This window comes from Trypanosoma cruzi, genomic scaffold (genome assembly GCF_000209065.1).
Source record: "Trypanosoma cruzi strain CL Brener 1047053516805 genomic scaffold, whole genome shotgun sequence".
NCBI classification, from domain to species: Eukaryota; Euglenozoa; class Kinetoplastea; order Trypanosomatida; family Trypanosomatidae; genus Trypanosoma; species Trypanosoma cruzi.
In genome coordinates this window covers 109-10600 of record NW_001849494.1, presented here as the reverse complement: position 1 = coordinate 10600, position 10492 = coordinate 109, and the positions used below count along the sequence as shown (strand labels likewise).

Genomic DNA, 10492 nt, shown 5'->3' with positions numbered 1-10492 from the left:
ATTGTGCCGAGGTGAATTGTTCCCGTTGGGAGCCATGGGACTGCACGTGTCTTTTGTGCACGCACAGCTTCTACGGTTAAAGAGCACATTGCGTGGTGCAAACAATGCAAGCAGTGGGTTTCCACAAAAGGCCTCGTTTGCTGTGAGCCAAAAAATCTTTGCATTTGTTTTTGTTTGGTTGTGTGTGATTATACCGAGGTGTAGAGGCGCATCAAAGGAAAATTCTTTGAGGCCAATCGAATAACATGGAGAAAAGCTTTTATTTTGTGGTTGCTTCTTTCAACCATCTGGCAGGTTGCGAGGAGTACCCCACTCTGCTGGAGCTGATGGATTGAGAGGAACTAGGAAAAGAAATGATGCCGACAGGAGTGTTACAAAATGTGATACCTTCCCCTCCATAAAAAAGCAACAAAATTACTTTTTGCCAGTGTCAACTTTTGTCAGAGGTTATGAGGGAGTGAGAACACTACCAATCATGATGCATCATGCCGAATTCGGAGGCTGCACTGCTCAGAATAAAAAGAAAAAGGAGAGGGTTTTTCGTGTTTTATCGCATAAATACGATGGCCCTCACGCCGATCACCACCGTGGAGCACGTCGGCACTGCTGTGTGGAGGTGGGAGGAAGAGCCCCAGCCCCCGGAGGGGGAGCTGCAGCGGAATACGTGAAGCACACAATTGTTGCGCATCTGCGAGAGCTTTCGTGTCTTTTCGCCCCGCAGAGGTACTGCTGGGAGCAGAGTCTTTAAACCCTGAAGAGAAACTGCGATAAACTTTTGGTGGAGCACAGTTTCCTCATTTCCCAAGCGTCTACTCCAAGCTTTTGTATAGGTGCTTGCAGAGCTGGGCAGCGGAGTAGGTGCGGACTTGTCTCCTCGCTCAGTTCACGTTGGTTAATTTTCACGATGTCTGGTTGATGCCCGTGGCGTGCCGTGCGGTGGCGGGTCAGTCCGTCATTGCCGTGGCGCCGAAAGCCGCATGCTGGGCAGAGAAATTCGAGCGGTGGTGATCCCATCGGAGTGTCTTCGCCGGGCAACGTGCACTTTTTCGGCGGCCTGACCCTCTGCCGTCGTGGAATCGGCGACAGTGTGACGCTGATGAATGGATGTGTGCGTAGCATTTTAGGCGCGCAGTGCGCTGTTTCTCGGCGGCGTTCTCCTTTTGCGCCGAGGAGAGAGTCGCTCTCGGAGGCAAATTCGCTGTGCGGGTTTGGCCTTCTTCCTGCTGTGTTTCAAGCTTTACGACGTGCGTGCATTCTGGCTCTATTTTTGGCGTCGCGACATTCTCACCATCGGACAGATTGCGCTGGGTGTGGCTGGCCGAGGCCCCGGCATTGCCCGCCCACCTGTCACATTGAGGTCATTCATGAAGTGCTGTGGTCCCTGGTGCTGGCTCCGGCAGGTCTAAAATAGTGGCTTCAGGGTGAGAGAAATCTTCGTCCCACCCATCGCAAAAAACAACACGTTCTCTTTATGCAGCATCATGCTCAGCGCCAGACGTTATGCCAGAGTGAGGTCGGCGGTACTCCACCGCAACCCCCCGCAGACAGGGTCAGGGATTCTCTTCCACATCTCCACTCGGCAGCGACATGGTGTGGATGGTGCCACTGACGGCACAGCAACACGCGTCCCAAACCCATTTTATTGTGCTGAGCCACAGTAATGCGCTGCCGGCCGGGCGCTGGCAGGTGCTGTCGGCGCTGCGCCATCAAATACGACTCATTGAAGGAAACTTTACTGGCTTTTGGCATTCCCTGGCAATACGAGTTGCCAGACTACGGCACCACGATGTGGTGGCCCACGGGATTGTTATGGAATACAGCGTCGGTGTGCACAAAGTTTTGGTGGAGCGACGTGGCGTGCCCGACACTCACCGTGACGACGACGGCGACTAGTGGGAGCCTGACGCAGAACGACATCCGCGGCGGTGGGAGCGCCGTCCCGACGCGGCTTATGGTGGCGCTGCCGCCGCCGTTTCGATGGGCACGCGACCCGCAGCTCGGCACGCACCTGAGCTTCGTTCCGGTGTCGACGGCACAGCCGCGCGGGTTTGGTGGTCCGTGGGGAGCGATGCTGCGCAACGCGACGAATCCGTCCACCGTCCTGGAGCTGGCTGTGCCCGTGCACCGCGGTTACTTCATTGCTGCCGACGAGACGATAGTCATTCGCTGCGACGCTGCGGCAGTGTCCGGCGGCTGCAAGGGTGTGCTGCTTGGGTCCTTCACGATCAGGTCTGACACGTTGCCCGCAGCCAGCGCTCTCTCGGCGATCAACGGCGTTGTTGCGGGTGCGACGGCTGTTGCCGTGGTGGCGACCGGCGGTCTGGGCTCCATCCTGGAGATGCAGGCGCTCGGCGTGTTTGCGAGGATGCCATGCGCCTCGGCGCAGGAGCGTGCGAGCACCGTTGCGCTGCCGTACTTCCTGTCGGTGTTCGCTGCCCTTGACCCGCTGTGGATGGTGGTGGGCAACGCGCTGCTTGCCGCTGTGTTCGGGTGCGTGCACTGCGGTGTGACGGCGGCCTTCCAGCGGTGGCGCGCCGTGGACGCGGCGAGTGCGTGGGCGGCGATGCGATTCCCGAGCCTGACGTACGTTGTGGCGCACGCGATGCACCTCGGCATCTTCTTTGGCTCCGTGTTTGCACTGGCGATGCCCGGCGCCCGCATGCAGCACCGCGTGGTTGGTGTCGTTGGCGTGCTGTACGGTGCGGCGTTTCCTGCTGGCGTGTGCTACTTGATTGCCCGCCACACGGGCGCGAGCTTCACGAGGTACTGGCAGTTTTCGAGGAAGCCGCTGCACGAGCGCCTGCTGTACCCCGTCGGGTATTGGCACCCTGCGGCGCAGCAGCGGATGTACGGCGGCATGCTGACGAACATGAGGGGCAGCCACGTGTACTGGTGCGTGTTCCAGCTGTCGGTGCTGTGTGTGGTGTGCCTGATTGCGGCTGTGCACCCGTCCGTGGGAGACTGCCACGTCCAGTACTTCTGCATGGCTGCTGTGCTGCTTGCGGGCGCGGGCGTGGTTGCCTTCACGAACATGATGCGCTCGGCCTTCCTGACGGTGATGCAGACGGCGAGCTTTGTGCTGCTTGCGGCGCTGTGCGTGGTGAGCGCGGCCAACCATCTTGCGCTGAGCGACGGCGGTGCGAGGGCGTACGCGGCTATCGTGCTGCTGCTGACCACTGTGCTGCTTGCGGCCACTGTGTACAGCGTCGTTGTGTGGTACGCGGAGGACCGCCACTGGCAGGAGCTGTGCGAGCCGCGGCGTGGAGGACTGGAGGCGCTGCTGCGCGATGACGAGGAGAGCGACGAGGATACGCCGAAGCTCCACGACATGACTTCGTTGTCGTACGCCTCAGGCACCGCCGTCGCGTCGTCGTACCGACCACCCGCACCGCCGTAGCAGCCCATGGCTGGTGACACAATTCCAGACGCACAGAGCCTGTTTGACCATGCTTCGAGTGCAAGCTGCAAAATTGATCACGCTTTCCTGTGACGTGCAACACGTAGAATTGATAGGTTTGCAGTGCTGGTTGATGGGGGAGGGCGCAGGGCCACGGATGTGCTGCGCACCACGGCCACTCATCGCTCACAGCACAAACAGCGTCGCTCTTTATTTTTTTTTTGATTTGTTTCTGTTTTTTGCGACTGAGCTTGTGACTTTCTTTCGTCCCATGATGTCCGCGTGGGAGGAGCTTCGGTTCAGTCGCCACTGCACTGTGTCTTTTTTGGCGTTGTTTGCAGTGCCTTTATTTTGTGCTGAATTGTACGTGTTTTTCTTCCTGCTGCGTAACCGAACTCACCTTGTGCTGTCACACTGTGTGGATGACTCTCTTGCCGTGACTGTCAGTCATGTCTGTGCGTATTCTCCTTTTCCTTTTTTCTTTATTATATGCCCTTTCTTTGATTTTTGTTTAGTGTTCAGCTTTAACTCAATCCAACCACGAAGACAAGGAGAAACAATGCCTGGAAAGCGCAAGAGGGTGCAGGGTGACGATAATACCGAGTGTCAGGGATATACTGTGCCGCAAGGAGATTGCCAGACGAGAGCAAGGCTGTCGTCCGATGACGAGACGGATCAACCCGCTGCGACCCACATAAGAGTGGAGGAAACGCAGCAACCACAGTGGACCATGAGAAGCACCGTAAAGGACATTCTGCTGGAGGGAAAGGAACGCATCACCAAAATGTGGCTGAGTGACTTCCTTCAGAATTATTTTGACGGCAGGGGCCTTGGGGAATTATATATAAACGTCACGATGAAGGAGTTTTTAATTAGTCCCAATAAGTTCATCCAAGACGAAGTGTTATTGGACACAATAAAGGCATCGTCGTCATACCAAGAGCTGAAAAAAGAGCGTGAGGAGTATTACGTGCTATTGGGGGCTTCAAATAAGCTTAAAAAAGAACATATTGTCACTCTCAGTCGTTGGAGTAACTTTAAAAGAAAGAGTACGGTCATTCCTCTTGCAAGGGCAAAAATAACCACAGCCTACTCTCAGGTACTGAGAGAAGAGAGATGGGAGGCAGAAGAAGAGGCAAGGCGAGAACGACAACAACTGGGAATTAACGTTTCCACTTGGATTAAAGATGTGGTGCTTGAGGGAAGGGTTCGCGTGAATAAAATGAAGCTGAATGATTTTCTTACGATGGAATTGGACGGCAGAGGCGCTTTGGGCGCCAATCGGGATGTCTTGTTGGAAGAGTTTTTCAAGGACCCCAATAAATATATCCGTAATGCGGGAGTATTGGGCGAAATACAGGCATCCGATCGTTACAAGAGGATGGAGATGGCTGTACGGGATGAAATGGATATGGAGGAAGATGCAGACAAGCTTTACGAGAATGGTGTGGACAAGTTACTGAAGTGGTTGGTGGCTACTGCGGAGGTAAAGGCAAGTGTTCATGGAACTACTAAAAGGTTTTTGGATGCAGCCGCCGAGGAAGCGAGGAAACCAAAGAAGTCGAGCGCACCGAGGTACCTGGAGGGATGCTACGAGTCTGTGCACAATGCGAGGTGGCATCATGTCGTGGAAGTTCCTGGCGGCGAGTGGACGGGAATGGATGTGAGGGAGGGGGAACCACTGCAGTCATGGACGTACAAGGCAGTTGGCGACTCTCTCGAAAAGGATGATGGTGTGGAGCAATCCGGTGCACCGCGTCCCATGCTGATGGTGCTCACCTCGGACAAGGCATGGCCGTACTCGTGGAAGTGGAAGGAGAATAAATCCACCCATGACTGCCATGTGAACTGTGAGGTGGATCGAGTGTGGCAGATCGTCAAGGGCGATCTCACCGAGTGGTCCAGCAGTCACGGTCGAACCGACTTTAAGCCCAAGAGGCGTGTGTTGATTGGGACGCCCGGGATCGGGAAGTCGATGGCTGCCGGCTCGTACCTCCTCTACCAGCTGCTGCACTACGACGTCGAGAAACTCCCAGCGGTTGCGTACAGTTTTGGTGGAAATACGACGTACGTGTTTGACAAGACCATCAAGACGGTGACAAAATACCTGGGTAGAGGAGCATTCGAGGACTTTTTGTATGATTTGCGTCATTTGAAGATGAAGGGGTATGTTATCTACGATTTGACGGAGAAAGGAAGGCCAGCGAGTTGTTTTGCGTTTTTTGATGAATGGGGCATGATTGTGGTGTCATCGCCAAAGGTAAGCAACTATGATAACTGGGAGAAGCATGTAAGAGCCGAGCGAATCATCATGAATTGCCCCGAAGAGATGGATGTGAAGGCGATGTGTGCATGGATGAAGCGTGAAGAGACCAAAGAGAAACAGGCGGAATACTGGAAGATGGTCAAAGAACGCATGGATAAAGTGGGGCCGATTCCACGTCACATCTTTGATGCGAATAAGTTCATTGCGCACTCTGCTGCCATTGAGGATGCCTTGGATGGGATCAAGTCCCGGGATGGTGAAAAGCACTTTACGCATGGGGGAGTGAGACTGTGGTATTCCGAGGATCCGTCTCAAAAGCTCGTGAGGGTTGCCCGAACAAGAGGAGAAGTCGGTGCTGAGGTATTTCTCAATGCACCGATATCTGTTTGCCTCGAGCGTCGAATACCGCACTATTTTGGGAAACGTGATGAGTGAGAAGGATATTTTTCTGTTGCTAGTATTGGGGGTGAGAATACTCTTTTTTCTGAACGTATGGGAAGTTTGGCTTGCGAGTGTTCACGTTTGGGGGAGTTTTTCGGTGCATTATTAGAGGAACTCAAAGAACTGAGGCCACCAGCACGCCGTGGAGGACAGTGCGCGGTGCTGGAGGCAAATTCTGAGGGGCACCGCGCCGAGTCTTATGTGGAGTGGTTGCAATGGAATACCATACAAATACTAATATAAAGTATCCGCTGTTGTGCATACCGGCGGGTGCAACCTTTTCGCTGGTGGACGCCTTTTTCTTATGGACACAAATCCAATGACGCTGATTGGGCTGCGGATGGCTACGGCGTGTGAGCACCACACCACCGCCAGCACTGTGAGGCAGTTCGCTGAGTGCCTGGCGGCATATTTTAATGGTTGGGAGGAATTATCCCGAGACATGTCGTGGGATATGATTTATGTGCGGCACGCAGACAGCACGCCGATGACTGGCTGGCAGAGATGTGATGTCGTCGATTCCAATAATGTGAGCGACGATGAAGGCCGTGAAATAGCGGCGTTCTGGGAGGAAGAGGTACGCCAGTACCAAGTGTCAATATCATTTCAGAGAATTTAGAAGAGACGAAGCACTCCGAAGTGTGGAAGAATCGTCGAAATAGGAAAACAAATTGGGGAAAGGGCAATTTTGATTTGTGGTAAAGAAATATTGTGGGATATATAAATTTTTGGATACTTGAGTGTGTGCATACGGTGCGGGTGCACCAGCACCAGGTGACATTATTACAAAAAGGTGTCAAAAGTGTCCAACACTATCGAACATAACAGTGACAGGAGAAATTAGGGGGGAGTGGAGTTGTTTGGTTTCTGGTGAAAAACATTGGGTGATTTTTATATGGTATGTTGATTGTGTGTGTGCATACGAGGCACAATTGGGGAATTGCCCCGGTATGAGGGAATCATTGTGGCTGGCGGTGTCACTGTGTTACTGCATTGTCCATTTTCTTCTATTGTGCTCTAAGGCCCATCACTAACAGAAGCGTCCTTAGGGGATTGACGACCAAGTTCTATTGAGGAAGCATTGCACTCCGTGTGACCGCGTGGACTGAGACGCCGCGTCATGGATGGATGAGGAATCGCTTCCGCGTGTGGCTCTTTGGGTGATTGCTTGCTCCGCGTGCGCTGTGTTTGTTGTCTGCGGGCTGTGGCTGTATCCCGTTGTCCGTGGGACTGAACTGGAGGCGGTGATGGCGGTGGGTCACTTCTTCTCCTCGTCCATTGTGTGTGACTGCTGGCGGTGTGTGCCTCCCTTTTGTGGAGGGCCGAATCCTCTCGTTCGCGGACTGGCAGCACTGCGATGGTGTTTGTGTGTGATGGCTGGTGTGGAGTTGCCGGCCAGGGCGAGGACCGTGGCGGTGCTTTTCCCGCCTGTCGTTTGTTCCCTCCGTGTGTTTGTGCTGCCTTTTGCTTTTTTCCTCTGTCATCCTCTTCTGTGTTCCTGCGTGGAGTGGCCGCATGCTCACGGGACATGTTGATCGTGAGTGCCTCTTGACGGCATCCATCTCTCTCTCTCTCTCTCCGCCTCTCTGTCTGTCATTTCCTGTTGGGTGTGGCGTGTTGCACCGCGTGAGGGCTGACCCGCACACACCGACGGCCCGCCGTGGCTTGCCGTGTTGCTGCTCTTTTCTGTGGGCGATGGTTCTCCGTGCCGTCCCTTCCGGATTTTCTCTTGCCCCGCTCTCTGCGTGGGTGCTCTGCTCTGCTCCTCACTGACCTTTCTGATGTATTGCCGCTGTTGCTGCTGTACTCTCCACTTATTGAACACAGACACGCTAGGAAGGAAAGAAAACAAGCGCTAATCGCTACTGTGAAATTTAAAGGCACTGAAAGGACCAACAGCACACACAAATATTTATATGCTCTCACGTGCTGCTGCTGTGAAGGCACCCCGCACACACAACCGTCGCCGCGTGACCGGATCCAGCGGAAGGAGGGAAGGAAGAGAAAGTGAGCCGCAGAGACCCAACATGTCCCGGCGTGTGTTTGCTTCCGCGGTGCTGCTTCTCCTTCTTGTCTTGTTGATGTGTTACAGTGGTGGAGCTGCGACCGCTCAGGTGGGAAGTAATGCTGATGCTTCAACTCCTGGGTCGGCATTGACGGGTGCCATTGCTGGAGAGGGGAGTGCTTCAGGGGGTGTTGAGGGGCTGCAACGGGTCGATCTTTTTGTGCCGCAGAAGACGCAGGTGCTGCCGAAGACGGGGACTACTGACTCAGGTCGGAGGGATTCATTTGTTTCACCCTCTCTCGTCAGTGCTGGTGGAGTAATTGCTGCTTTTGCTGAAGGTCACATAAATGCCAAAAAAACCCATACCGAATCAACTAAGCCGTCTTCTGATGTTGTTGCGGAGTACATCGACTCTGCGTGGGAATGGCCCACTCTTGTTGGAGAGGTCAAAAAGGAAGAATGGAGTGCACACACTGTGCTTGGTAAAGCGGAGGGAGAGGGGAGCTTGAATGTTGTGCGCCACCCCACAACAACCATGAAGGGCAATAAGGTGTTTCTTCTTGTGGGAAGCACTGCCTTGTCCGATGTAAATGGGAGTTGGAAAGAGGGCAGCTTGGAACTAAAACTGGTTGTTGGTGAGGTCACGAATCCCACGGACAGCGAGCAGAGTAAACGGATCGAATGGGGCGAAATCCAGTCTCCGTTGAACGGGAGTACTTTAGCCGCTCACAAAGGTAACTTGACGGATTATATTGCTTCTGGTGGCTCGGGTGTTCTGATGGAGGATGGCACCATTGTGTTTTCTCTGATGGCGATGAATGAAAAAAATGAAGTTGACGTTTAGTCCATGATTATTTACTCGACGGACAACGGCAATACCTAGGTGTTCCCAGAGGGCATTTCTCCTGCGGAATGCTTTAACCCCCCGCATCACCGAATGAAATAGGAGACAAATTTTTATGATCGTTCAGTGCAAAGATGGCCAGAGTTTGTTTTAGTCGCATGACATGGGGGCAATGCGGACGGAGGCCATTGGGACACTCTCAGGCGTGTGGGTCAATTCACAATTGGGAGTCTTTCGGGAAGACAATTTGCCTGTGGAAGCCCCTATCACCGCGAACATTGAGGGAAGGAAGGTGGTGCTGTACACTTGGAAAAGGTACGCCTTGGGGGAGAAAAAGGGAAAATGTGTTCCATCTTTGGGTCACGGATAACAACCGCACGTTTTCTGTTGGACCCGTTGCCATGGAGGATAACTTGGAACTTTTCCACGCCCTGCTGCACTCGGATGGTGCGTTGCACATTTTACAGGATGGTATTATTAAAGCAAGCAACAACATTTCACTTGTCCCACTAACGGAGGGGCTACAGATGTTCAATTACGTCTTGAAGAGTTGGGCACAGCTGGATTCCTCCTCTGAGTTGTTCACACCCACGGCGGGTCTGGTTGGTTTCATTTTCAACGCATCGTCCGATGGTGACACGTGGATCGACGATTACCTTTGCGTGAATGCAATTGTGACGAAGAATGCAATAAAGGCCAAAGATGGGTTCAAATTCACGGGGCCTGGGTCTGGGGCAGTATGGCCCGTGAGCAGCCGGGAGCATAATGGGCCGCACACCTTTGTAAGCTGTGATTTCACTATTGTGGCGACGGTGATGATCCAAATTCTTTCGAAGTTGGGCACTCCTCTACCGGGTGCGGGTCTGGATGCACCCGTCAGCACGAGCTTCATTGGGCTGTCGCACGACGCGGACGGTAGGTGGGAGACAGTGTTTTACGGAATAAAAACAGCATCGGGCAGCACTTGGGAGCCGGGGAAAAAATACCAAGTGGTGCTCATGCTGCCGGACGGCCACAGGGGATGTGTGTACGTGAATGGCGTGATTGTGGGAGCCCAGAGAAGATACGAACACCTGAGACGCGGGGGCTGAAGTCTCATTCTTCTACATTGGGGGCGACGAGGGAGACATCAACAGCAGCGATGTGACAGTGACGAAAGTCTTTCTGTACAACCGCCCACTGAGTGTCGGTGAACTAAAAATGGTCAAGAAGAGCGAAGGCTCCGTGCGTGGGGGCGTGTTGCGGGTGCTGCTGCTGCTGCTGGGACTGTGCGGCCCTCTACGGGGCGTAACGCGGCGGGACCCCTGCCTCTAGTGGGTGCAATATGTACCTCTCCACGCGCCTTCCTAAATAATTGACGTTTTGCTTGGGTGTAACTTTTATTTTATATATTTTATTCTTGGTTTGAATATCCCTTTTCCGCCTGTGCAATTATTTATTTAAAGGCGTGCTCTCCCTCCCGGGAATGCACCGCGGGGTATTTGTTTTTGCTTTATTTTATATGCTTGTTTTTTTTAGTTTTATATAGTGGAATATTTT

The 10492-nt window shown here is 53.5% G+C and overlaps 3 pseudogenes, besides 4 other annotated features; all 3 read left to right on the top strand.

Moving 5' to 3' along the window:
- Window positions 1-1592: a sequence feature (heterozygous, non-Esmeraldo-like haplotype).
- Window positions 1593-1816: a sequence feature (haploid, non-Esmeraldo-like haplotype).
- Window positions 1805-3490, top strand: Tc00.1047053503845.20 (annotated as a pseudogene).
- Window positions 1817-10492: part of a sequence feature (areas not merged during assembly with more than two copies in the genome that could not be assigned to a particular haplotype) that runs on past the window's edge.
- On the top strand, window positions 3957-6806 carry Tc00.1047053503845.30 (annotated as a pseudogene).
- Tc00.1047053503845.60 lies at window positions 8021-10267 on the top strand (annotated as a pseudogene).
- Window positions 10331-10351: a sequence feature (AT_rich).